Below are 13,318 nucleotides of genomic sequence, written 5' to 3' on the forward strand. Positions count from 1 at the left end.
CTATGTACATGTAGGGACCCATAGGGTTAAGCTCCCTATGGCTTTACTTCCCTACTTTTCCTTATCTGTACTGTTATAGGGTAGACCCCTCTATACTCAGGTTACAGTTTCTTAAGCTATCCCTTACAGGTTTAGCTCATTTAACCACTCCCCTTGGCAGACTATATAGTGTCTGGCACAAGGAAGTGTTTTCCTCTTTGGCTGCTGATCTGCTACCTGAAGCAGAGCTCCATCGAGCCTGGGTACAGATCCGGCCCAGTAAGCCACTATCCATCCAAATTAAAGTCGGGGACAGGGCCCCGTGAATGAGGAAAAGACAGTATAGCAGCATATTTTATAGCACCCTCTAGAAGTGGTGAGTTCAGACAGAATTATACAGAAAGAGCAGCCATTTGCTCCATCATGGATAATAGCAAAGGAGTAGTCTTCCTAACAGGCATTACTGGCCTTAGATTAGGGACACAGAAGTGCTAGGGAAATAGGTTAGCAAATATGCCTTGCCCTAACCTCCAAAAGAGCATGGGACTATGCCGGTGAGCTTTCCTAGCTATCACACTGTTGTTGTTCTACCTGCCCAATCCTCTTGATGAGAAGGGATACCCAGGGGAGCATCATATTTCTGCTATTTATCCATCTTTAACATCAACTGTATAACTGCATACTGCATAACATCTATTAAGTGAGTATACTGAAATACCCTGATTACCTTTGTCTTGGACAAATAAAGTATTATCCAGTTCATTCATAAGAATCCTCTGGCGTCCATTTCTATCTCTATTGCACCACACTACTTCAGCTAGTTGTAGTTCAACAACCCCTCAGCTCCATTAAATACCTCCCACATAGCGGAGGCCCACTCCTGTGCATTACGGTCGCATGTAACACATGCTCTACAGCACGCTACTAGCCTGGGTTGGCCATTTTATAGCCAAATAGGTGTTACATACACATGAAAGTTTTTTGCTTAAAACTGCATATACTGTCCTTCAATAGACTGCATTGGGGTAGGCTGCTCTCTATTGCAATTGTGTATTTAAGCACATTGCATTGAATCGGTTAACTGCCTTCTTGTGCTTTTTTTTTTTTACTTATTTTTGCTGCAACATGCATTTTTACATTAAGCTCTGAATGTTATGCAGGGGGCTAGGAATGACTCAAAGGAATGTTCCTTCAGGTCATAGGTATGCATGAAGCATACTGTCTAAGCCAAGCTGCAGGGTCATTAATATTACATGAGTTACAATAACCATCACAAAGATGCGATCCAGCAGCCAGTGCTAAGAAAGGCTTCATAAAAGCAAAAGTCTGAAGATGGCTTTACAACATACACAATATGGGCAAAAGTATCCTGCCAAACACTCACCGCTTAGTTCCAAACTGTCTCTGGGAGCAGTCAGTACAGGAACCATTTGTGGGGAGTGTGGGGTTTTCTGTGTGATCAGGCAAACAAACCTAACATCAACATGGCAGTGGCAGAACTTGATTGGCCTGCACAGAGCAGAAATTACCAGGTGTGTCCAGCTTGTCCAACACACCTTCTGACACAACTTCCAATCAAAATTCTCAGCACTTGCCATACAGTTTAGTTCTTCTGCTGCTTTACTCGCATTACATGACCCCCACTGTAGTAAACTGACTTTCAGACTACACAAAGCTTTAATCATTTTATCTTTTCGAAAAAATCTTGGCAAACCATTAGCAGTAAAAGAGGAACTATGGGAAGAGGCCGCAGATTCTCTTTATTATGTTTTGATTGCATTAAAAGGCAGAATCATAGAATTCAAGCTTCTCCATCAAATATACAATACCCCCCCCCCCGCAAAATGTGGAATATTCCAGGTGTGGGTGTGCTGGAGATTTTCCTTGTTCAAATGCATAATCCAGGTGCACCATGCTCGAAAAGCGAGGGTGGAGGGGCCTTCTTCTTTCAAATGACCTAGCAGGGTCAGACTGGGGGGTGCAGGGCCCACTGGAGCCACCCCAGGGGTCCACACCTTCCTGCACAACGACCTCCTCCAAGTGTGGGTACATTATACTTATTTTAGGCGTGATCAGGGAAGGAAGCACCACTGGTAAGCACCGGTGGAGATTGGGTCTGGGTTGCTGGGGCCAATATGTTTTTTCCTGTTGCCCTGTAGTGCAGTCTGACCCTGTGACCCGGACTTGTCCACAACTTGCTTTAAGAAAGAAGTGGTGGAATATATGGTTACTGAGTTGGCCTCTTCCTGGCCCCTGTTCACCAGAAGTTTGCTTGCTATGACTAGTGGATGATATCCTACTACCAGATCACTGACAGGTTCACTCGTGTTTTATGCCAGAAAGCTGTTGATGGAAGCTGTGGATGGAGGCACAACCGCCTACTGTTCCAGCCTGGATATCACTGGTTAATAAAGCTCTCCCATTGATCACGTTAACCTATGACACCCAAGGCTGCCCAGGGAAATATGATAATATCTGGCTCACTGGCTTGATGCTAACTCATACATCAAAACATATACATCATACCATGTACCTGCTCAGTGATTGTATGCTTTTATTTAGCATTCAGCACCTTCTCTTTCATGTCTTTTAATTCATACTGTACTATGTTAAAGTTAAAATGCATAAATAAAATCATACCATAACCTATAAATGACCTCTGATAATAAAGTAGTGGCTGTCCCCTGTAAAAATCAGTATTTCTTCTAATATCTCATTCCAGAACCCTTCTCCAGAATCACACAGAATGGAAACTGAGTTCAGCCAACATTACCTTTACCCTTACAACAGCTTATCTGGGCATCACTGACGGGCCTCCCCTGAAACTGGCCAGATCTCGATCAGGCAGTATTGATTTTTCCATCAGATCAGGGACCGCATCAGCTCCTTGATGCGGTCCTTGAACAGATGGTGCATATGCCCGCCGTTTTAATTTGATTGGTTGGCCCCAGGGCCAAACAATCTAATTAGCACGATATCGCCTACCTGTGGGGGCATGTTGAGAGAAGATCTGCTTGCTTGCGACCTCGTCAAATGAGTGGATCTTACAGAGTATGGCCACCTTAAAGGAGAAAGAAAGTTTAAAACTAAGTAAGCTTTATCAGAAAGGTCTATGTAAATACAGCCATAAGCACTCACAGAAACACTGCACTGAGTTCTCTGTCAAAAGATTACTTGTGTCTGTTTTCCTCTGCCAGAGACACGCAGCTCTCCGCTATCTCCCCTATCCTGCTCCCCCCTCCCTCAAGAATGCTAAGAACTCACTCCCCCCCTTAGGAATGTGGATCTGAGCCAATCAGCAGGAAACTTCCTCATAGTCCACACCTTGTGTCTCAACCCTTTCTCCTTGTAGATTGTAAGCTCTTTTGGGCAGGGCCCTCTTCACCTTTTGTATCGGTTATTGATTGCTTTATATGTTACTCTGTATGTCCAATGTATGAAACCCACTTATTGTACAGTGCTGTGGAATATGTTGGCGCTTTATAAATATATGTTAATAATAATAATAGTCTTACTAACTGAGCATGTTCACTTGGTCTGGGTGTCTGTGCAGGAGTGAGGCATTATGGGAACTTTCTTTACTGGAGGAGAATGATATATGGGTATTTCTTAATACTGTACCTTAAACCTGTATGGTATTCCTCATTTAACAATTAATTAGTATGTTTTTCATTCCATATATAGAGAGGGAAAGATCTTGTCTTATATTCTGGGCAATTAAAATAACACATACAAGATTACAGTCTGATTATTTTCAATATACCAGCATTTTTAAAACCTTAATATGTTGCACATTTTCATTTCTAGTGTGTGTGCTAATACTACATACTACATGCATTTTACTATTGCCATTTATTAGAGCAGTAGATTGTTACACAAATCCTGGCATCAGATTAAATTCATGTTTGTTTTTAAAGCAATTTTCAAAGAAATTAAGGGCTGTGACACGGCGACTAATCTCCCCGAAATGCCATCCCACTGGCTAGAATATAAATTGCGACTTTGGCAAATCGCAGCGCTGCGTATGCCATCCCACCGGCGATTTACATTCTAGCCGGTGGGATGGCATTTCGGGGAGATTAGTCGCCCGCGGCAAGGGAGATTTGTTGCGTGGCGACTAATATCCCTGTGTGTCACAGCCCTAAGGTGAACCAGGACTTTATTCTTTTGTCTTTTCTGGATACTGTTTATACAGCAGGAGTGTGTATTGAGATTAAAATTGCTGTTTCTTCATACAGTACAAAACCATGCCAGTTATCTGCAGGATACTGACCAGAACATCGGACAAGGCTGACTTAGTATAGTAGTGTCAACATTGAATTATCCCTTTCCAATGACCTTGTGATACTAAGCTGGTCTTATGACATCACCTTAATGCTAAGCTTTAAAGGAGGCTTATTAGCACTGAGCAGGTGCATGCAAGTGTGTACTGTTATTGTAACCTCTACATGCCTGCACTGTCGTTGTAAACTCTACATGCCTTCACTGGAAAGGGGAAGAAATTTGGAAGTCCATATTACAGAGTGCGTTCTTCTATCAACACATGCAACGACTGTGATGACTATGAAATCCATTCCTGAAGAGCCTCTTCCTTTGAGTCATTTTGGAGCTCCAGACCCACGTGCAGGTCTTTAGATATATTCTATATTTGGCTTTAATCAACATACATCTATCCCAGGATTCTCTTGGCCACTAACCCTATGTATATTCTAATGGGGTAATGTAATACATAAATAAAGCAAGGTTTGCACCATTCTAGTTACCTGTAGCAGCCAAATAGCAGGTAGCATTTATAAGTTACCTGTCTATAAATTTCTAATAGGTTGCTGCGTGTTACCAGACGTAGTTCAAACTTTGGGGATAAAATGTTAAAGCAAAAGTACATTAATTGTCCCAGGTTTATCAGACTTCAAAAGTGCTGCCAGTATTGTGCTGCTTTTGATTGAGTATTTACATACAACCTTTGAATATTTCATTGATTGATATGCACCTGTAACCTGTAACCTTTAAAGTTTAGTGCCACCCAACAAGCAAAATGTTAAAACAGTTACATAGAAAATGTGGCACAGAGCAGCAGAGGAACATAGGGCCCCAATTTGGTAGCATCTGGTAAGTCACATATTGACATATTCATTATGCGTAATAATGAATATGGCTTATAGTTTTTACAAAATATAATAACATAGATACAGTCAAAAAGCAACATATTAATATCTATATAGCTAATAAAATGTTTTGTTAGTATTAGTACAAAAAGTAATGGGAAAATGTATTTCCTATGATTTATCTTTATGAACCAGTAGGGAATGTGCACCCCTTTTCTGTTTGCTGTTTGTCAGGTTTTGCTTTTATAAGTGGGATATGTGCTTGCAAAGGTGTTGCTTATCTACTAACAAAAAGAACAAAATATTTTGTAGTTATCATAAACGCTATTTACTTTATTTTTTTTTTTTTTGTAAAAGTAAAGAATACAAAATAAATAATTTAGAGTTGGGCAGTCACTATAAAGTGTCTGTATATCAGTAGAATTCTAGCAATACAGCATCCATTTTTATCTCTAGTTGCATAATATATTTATAGATGAATATAATGTATAATATATTTCCATTTGGCACACTAACTTAATGTACCCATCCCAGCAGTGCTGCGGAGCTCCTTAACTAACAACAGTGAAGTACAGGGCCCCTGCACAAAATGCACAACACAGTAGCACTGCATAAACCACCCTGTGCCTACTCTCGGCAGAGAGACTGTGGTTAAACAGAAGATTGTATAAAACACAAAAAGTGGTGATGGCATTTATTTTTTTCAATGCAGGCCACTAAAATGCTCAGCATGTTCTGTTTTATATTGCAGCCCCCCTGCAGTACCATGCATTTAGTAAAATCCAGTAATATTTGTCAATTCAAAATATCTAAAGTGCAAAACATGCATTGTAAAAAATCCTAGAAAAAGCGCAGTGCCAGAAAACTTTAATAGAACCTGATGTAGCTGGTTAAATTGTCTACGATAATTAAAAAGTAGTTCACCTATAAATTTACTTTGAATGTAAACAACCCTTTAAAGTTCTAACATAGGTTTTATCTAATAACTAGACTAGTGGCAGATTCTTCCCATATATTGAAGTGTAAATGTCAGCATATTATAAATGTATGGACATTTCAAAATGCACCTAGAGCTTAAATCTAGAGAATTTTACTAAACAGGAAGTTTCCTTTAAGAGAAACATGGCAACTTTGTTATTTTTTTTAGATATTTAATTTGTAAAGTTTAATTTTTAATTAAACTAAAATACAAACTTTTACAAATACACTGTATTGCCAAAAGTATCCAAACACATTTCTGCCCAAAAAGTATCCCGACACGTCATCTAAAATGCAGATGATAAAGTTTTGTGGTGGAGAAATTATGGTCTGGTACTGTTTACATGGTTTGGACAAGGGCCCCTTGTTCCACTGAAAGTAAACATTCATGCTACAGTGTAAAATGACAGTCTGGACAATTCCATTCTTTTTACTTTGTGGCAACAGTTTGGGAAAGGTTCTTTACTGTTCCAGCTCAAAAGTTACCCCCATACACAAAGCAAGATCAGTACAGAATGGGTTTGCTGAGATGGGAGTGGAAGAAACCTGCTGATCTGCCCATAGCCCTGACCTCAACCCAACTGAATATCTGTGGGATGAACTGGAAAACTGATTATAGCCAAGGCCTGATCTCCAACATCAGAACCCATCCTTACTAATGCTGTTGTTCTTGTTGCTGGAGGTCTGGAATGGGAGTCAAAATAGGCCTTGGTATTCTAAGTACACAGAGGCACAAACAGCCTCCCACCAGCCCACTAATAGTTACTTTCTATGGAATCTTACCCTGGTTTTAGAAATAAAATTATGGACAATACTTTTGAAAATATACAGGGTATCTTGTGTAGTTTATAAAGGTTTGTTACATTTATAATGAGTAGTTTGACGTGTGTGCTATGCTATGCTGTGCCAGTGGAGGGGAAGCAATTGAAATTTAGATATATTGTTTTTGCTGTGTCTGGATATATCAGAATAATATATAATAATAATCCCTAACAAGTCATGAATAAGTACAAAGTACATACAGTTCCACTAGCTGCTGAAAAAAATATAACACCATGGGGCCAATTCACTAAAGGTTGATAACGCTTATCGCATGCTTTTTTGCGTTAAAAAGCATGCAATAATTAAGTCCTGATTCATCAAAGTCATTTCGCATGTGTTAAGACGTATATCCCATGTGCAAACAAACGCACTATTGCAATGCGTTATTTACCTCGCATCGTGTTAATTAGCGAATAGAAATAGAACTAACGCATGATTCACAAAAACATATGAAGCGTTAAACGTGCTAAATATCGCATTAGTCTGTGCGAATATTAACACCTTCTTGGGGCAGGCGGTACTTAAAGAAAATTGTGGTTCGTGAGCTTTTGGCAAGACAACATGGACTTTTCAGTGGGATTTTTTCAAGTATGTGTTGGCCCTAGAGTGATGCATCCTCCAGTTTTCAGGGAAATGGTAATTTTCAGAACAGTAGTTTTCCTAAAGTAATGTTTACGTGCGTAAAATCATGCGCTAATACAGCACGTGGCGGGAATTAACGCTTGTCGCGAGTTAAATAACGCAAAGAACATCACGTCTTAATTATGACACCTGTACTTTTAGTGAATCGAGCGTTAAGTCGCAAAAAATAAGAAGCAATAACATTTTTAACATGCTATAAATAGCGCTCGTTTTAACAACCTTTAGTGAATCGGCCCCCATATCCCTCATTCTGTGCCCAAAGTGCGCTTTTATATAAGAACCATCATCATAGCATATACCTTTAAAACATATCCAACTAATTGTATTGCTTGTTTTGGTTCTGGCACAGCTCAGAAGGAGTCATATATTTATGCATAGTGCCTCAAAGCTGTGACAGATGGTTTCTGGCAAAGTCTTTAATTCAGCGGTAATATCATTAATGCTTCACTGGGTGATAAGAGGGGATTGGTGCAGGGTTATCTGTGGGATGCAAACAGCATTATATTTCCTTTCTTAGTGTCTGTGCACTCCCCTCTGGGTCTGACACGTGGCTTCCCTTCCCTGCCAGTCACTTCTTGGAACCACCTCACACAGGGCAGCGGCTGGACAAGTTCCTGCTATTTCTGGAACCTGTTCAACTGTTCTGTCGTTTTTGATGGCATTAACAGAAATGACACAGCAATAAAGGAAATATGTTTGTGGTATGCATACCAGAGCTCCAGCTGTACAGCTACAGGCAGGCGTGTTCATCATGTGGGTGACTGTCCTGCTCTTGAATAAAAATGACACATATTTCAAAGGTGTCTGCAAAAAAATGTGTAAGGTTTTCATAAAAATTGTATTCATTCTCTATAGGCCCATTTCAGTTAGGTACATTATTTGTCATTGCTCTATTATTAGTTTCTTTTGTACTTTGTATATTTTCTGCATTTGTGTTAGAGGTTGGGCTAGGAACTATTCTTATCTCTTGGGTTTGCTTGTTTTGCATTCATTACAGATATTCTTGAAATAGGTTATTAGACTACTGCAAGTTTTCACAAAAACTTTCTGCCATCACTAAAGCTCATATATTTACAAAGCCTTCAAATATTGTTTTTGTATGTTTTATAGAAGGCTTTTTTTGAACTACTGAACTGGCATCCTTTACCAGTCAGTGGAAGTTAAGAATTGTAGTTTGAGGAGCCCTAGTTATTAGCCTACCAGTCAGCCTTTAGTTCAGTCTCAGCGGTGGACCTTAGCAAACTTTAGCAAAAAAAAAAAAAATGGCCAAATGATCATGGTAGAAGATCAAATGACATATTACTACACATGTTACATATTGTTATATTGATTGGAGCTGGAGAGCTGCATTTTGGATACTTATTCTTGGGGACTAAACAGGGTATTTTATCCAGGGTCAAAGAGGGAAGGGTGTTGCTCCATCGCTAATGACTGTAAGGCTAATTTAAGTAATAGTTGGAGAAAATGCCAGGCTACTGCGATCTGCTCACACAGGTCCCAATTTCAGCCACAAAACGCACATCTGCACATTTTAGGGCTGAAATCTATCCTGTGTGGGCAGTGTCAGGCAGATGGCAGGGGACTGGCTACTGGCTAGCCATAGGGCTTTGGTAGTTTAATGGCATAAAAGCAAACATTTTTAAATCGGGCCCTCTCTTTATGGACAGCCAGTTGCACAAGGTATACCTGTACTTAACATCTGCCATAAGTGCAGGTTTCCTTAGCAGTGCTACTAAGCATGCTTAATGATATTGTACTTAGGGCATGAAATTGTACTTGGGGGGGAGGTCATAATAGACACAAAATAATTCTTCACAGTGGTATAGAGACAAAGAATTTGTAATGCAAAGATATAATCAGAGTTTCTTTTAAATGAAATATAAATATAACCCTCTATGTGAACTTTTGGCTCCAGTGTTAGAGTGACTGGAAGAGGAGGAAAAACCTGTTTGCACATACAGACAGACCTGAGATTTGAAATCACAGTCCAAAGTACTTACTTTATGCTAGAGCGCTAAAGAGTGCAAAATCATGCCCTTTAAGGGCATTTGCAATGGGACATTTAAGTGCAGTCTTTGCTGAATCCAACTCAATAATTGTCCTTAATAATAATAATAGTCCTTATAAGTGCAAAGCATGTGGCTGGGTATAAAGTGGGAATAAAAACAATATCCCCCCCCCCCTCCCTTTTTTTTCACTTTGCGCTTCTCCTGCCATGGACCACTCCTGCTCAATTTCCCCCTAGCTGCAGTGTCTGTTCTGTCTACCCTTACTTCTGGCCCTGCTTGGTATAAAAAGGAATACCAAACAAATCCATACATTAATCCCCTCTGGGATAATAGTCACATAAAAATCATAAGCAATACGTGCCCCTGGGCTAGATGAGGCCTTCCAGAGGTATTATTACCTTTTTTTATGACATATCATCAACATTTGATATTTGACCCTCTCACAAAAGTGAGACAACACTGTTCTAAGGCTTTGAGGGGGACCAAAACACAGCTGTACTCTAGTCTTTTTCAGAATCATGTAGTTGTTCAATTATTACGGGAGCACCCTGGTCAATACACATTCCCCATGTGCTATAACCTGTATTCCAGCCCCCAGAAAGCATAATCATTCAATAGAACACAGTATTTCACAAACCGTGTACTGATTTAAAAATTAAATCCTCATATCAGAATCACATGCTTGACATGGTTTGTAGTCCTCAGCCACTTTATCAAAAGCCAATGTGGTTCTGTCACACACAGAAAGTTAAATACACCAGTGCCAGACAAAACACTACACAAAATCTAACTATACAATAAACTGTACAGCATGCTAATTTTATAGTAAATGGTTGAAGTTCAGAAGAGGACCAAATTTTTATACTCACAAATAAATAATAAATAAATTGAAAAACCTAATACAAAAGGTCATATATAAAAACCTACATATAGCAAAGAACCCCTCTTTGAAAATATCAGGATACTTTTCATTCTCATTTCATACCCCCATAACTTTTTGTAGTTTTAAGATGGTATATCCAATAAACCTCTCTCTTAGATAATCTTTTCTCTATATCTCCTTTTCCAACATTAATTTTGGGTTTACCTATAACCTGAAAAATAACTAGAATACCTATGATCAATTTAAACATGTCTGGCTATGTCAGATTTCAAATCTCCACCACCGAGAGGTGCTCCAGAATTCTAACACCCACATAACTTGTGGTTTTACCCACATATTGTGCCCCATGGTGGCAGGTGGCCAAATACACCATCCCTTTAGGATACCTCCATAGGTACCCTCATATCTCAACCAAGCTGATCCATCATTCTGTTTTAATGAAGTATAAAGACTCCTGGACAACCAAGATGCTATATTCCTTCCTTTAGAAAACACACTGCTGCTGTTTTGTATAAAAATCCCTGCCGAACATGGATCCTGCAACACTAACCCCCTTCCCCCAGTGTATCCAGTGTTTCCCAATAAAAAGCTGACCGTAATAAGATTCATTTTTTAAAAGTTTAGACTTTTGAGTAATTTTTAAAGACACAAACCAAGGATGATTTGGCAGGCACTCGCCATAATTCCTAAGAACACGTAAAATATATACCAGTTAGGTAAAAATCCATTAATATATAGTGCATGTTCTAAAGGTTTTGATGCTGTTATCATTTCAGTTAGGCAGATCTAAAATTGCTACATAATTCACCCATCATTTAGATTAAGGTTGGTAAAGATACTGTGCTCCAACAGTGGTAACCAATGTCCTTTGAGTGATGGCAAGACTTAAGATTTAAATATCATTCTTTTGAACCACTAGATAAGTTGGAAGTTGTTTCCCATTCCTAAAGCTGAGGCATTCTGAGTAGAAGTGTGTTTAGTAACAAGACCTGACACACAGGGCATAAGGATTTTTATCATCATAACCAACTTGTCAAGGGTATCCTTGATTGATTGATTGATTACCTGATCCCTCTTCTTTTTTAATGCTGTTTCACTTATTCATTGCCATATTTGTAAAGCATATTACTTTTTATTTGCATTTTCTGGGGAGGGCAAAGAGGACAATAGAGAGGTTATGATTAAGGCAGAGATAGCCACAGATACCAAGTGTTACTTTGCTTAACATTTAGCTGCTGTGCCTGAAATGTAATAAAATGATTAAAGCCTCTTATTATATTTGGTTTTTCCATTTGTGCATAAATGTGACCACTTTCTTTTGGATGAATTGTCTTCCTTCCAGAAATTCCATTAACCATGGTGAATTATTGGCTGCACTATACTCTGACATTTTCTAATTACATCATTGCACCAGTGTGTTGTATCGAGCTCACAGGATGGCCATATGCTCTATGCTTGCAGTGTCACCTTCCCCTGCAGCTGATATTTTTGTCTCATGGCTGTGATTTAATGTTACATTCTTAGAAGCATAATGATTGTAGGTGGTGTATTGTTATGTTCTTTGGGAGAACATAAAAGAGATCTGTATTTTAATCAATGTGGGAAGGAAGTATGGTATATATGGTATAAAATACCATACTCTATATAATGATATATAACTGAATTCACTGATATTGATGCAAATCATATTATTGAAGTTTCTTTCCAATTAAGATGGCCATACATGTTGAGATGTGTTTGTTTGGTGAGGTTGCTCTGTCCAATTTGGCCACCTACATGCTGGCCCAAATAGGGCAATGACTGGATCATATAGCAGGCCCAAGAAGACCCACTGGGACAGACCTGCATCAGTGTACAATGCAGCCTTACCTGATAGGATTTTCAAACCTACCTGGGGCAGGTATCGATCAATCAGGGCCTCGTAAGGGCCCCATACACATGCCATTGATCTTGTGTTTGACTGCCTGGAGCAGTTTAACTCTGCTTTGCTCTGTGAGGTGGCTCAGAACCATTTGAACAACAAGTTTCTGTCTAGAAGGACAGTGGTAAACATTTATATTGCCAGTTTCCAGTTAAAACCATGCACATTATAGCATCAGGGCTATGGCACACAGGTCCAGAGTGCCAATGTGGTCCAGAGGAAAACATCACGACACAAAACATGCCTTGCCGCTTATCAATGCTCCTAAAAGTAATGAATGCAAAGCACCCTGTTTGACAGACAGGCAGACCTCAGTGCTAAGTTTGTCTATCACCACTGTGTGCATCCATGGCAGACTTTTCATTCATTAGTATTGGAAGAAATGACAGAGGCAGAGGGACATAGATTATTTGATTCACCTAGTATGATGCACTTTGTTTCCATATACAGGTATATGTTTAGATATTTTCCTTAAACAATGCTGGATAAAACCAATGTACCAATTACAGAGATCCCAGAGGATGCCAACTGTAAGTTTTGATATCTTTGATAACCCCTTTCAGACTTTTGACCCAAGCCGCCCTTTGTGGTGCAGCATTCAATAATGAGCCTCCTTCTTAGCATGGTGTGACCCTAGTGGACAGGGGCATGAGATGACTAAAAAAAGAGTAAAAGGAATAGAAGGAGGAGGTAAAAACGAACATTAAAGGCACAGGGAAAAAGCCACATATTCCCTCGGTATCACTAACCAGGAGGATCGGAGAAATCTGTTGCTATTTCCTCATGGAAAACATTATGCTAATCATACCCCCACCCCCCGTAGCACCTTAATGGATGACCTCTCTTAACCTACTTTGTCCTAAGCAAGTGAAGGTTGCAGAGAAATCTTTACACTGGCCTTGCCTATAATCTATGTAGGCTAACACCATCCATTACCTTAATTAAACTGGTTTCCCTTCTTAAATGTTCCCAAGTTCCT

Source organism: Xenopus tropicalis, chromosome 8 (assembly GCF_000004195.4).
Source record: "Xenopus tropicalis strain Nigerian chromosome 8, UCB_Xtro_10.0, whole genome shotgun sequence".
Lineage (NCBI taxonomy): Eukaryota > Metazoa > Chordata > Amphibia > Anura > Pipidae > Xenopus > Xenopus tropicalis.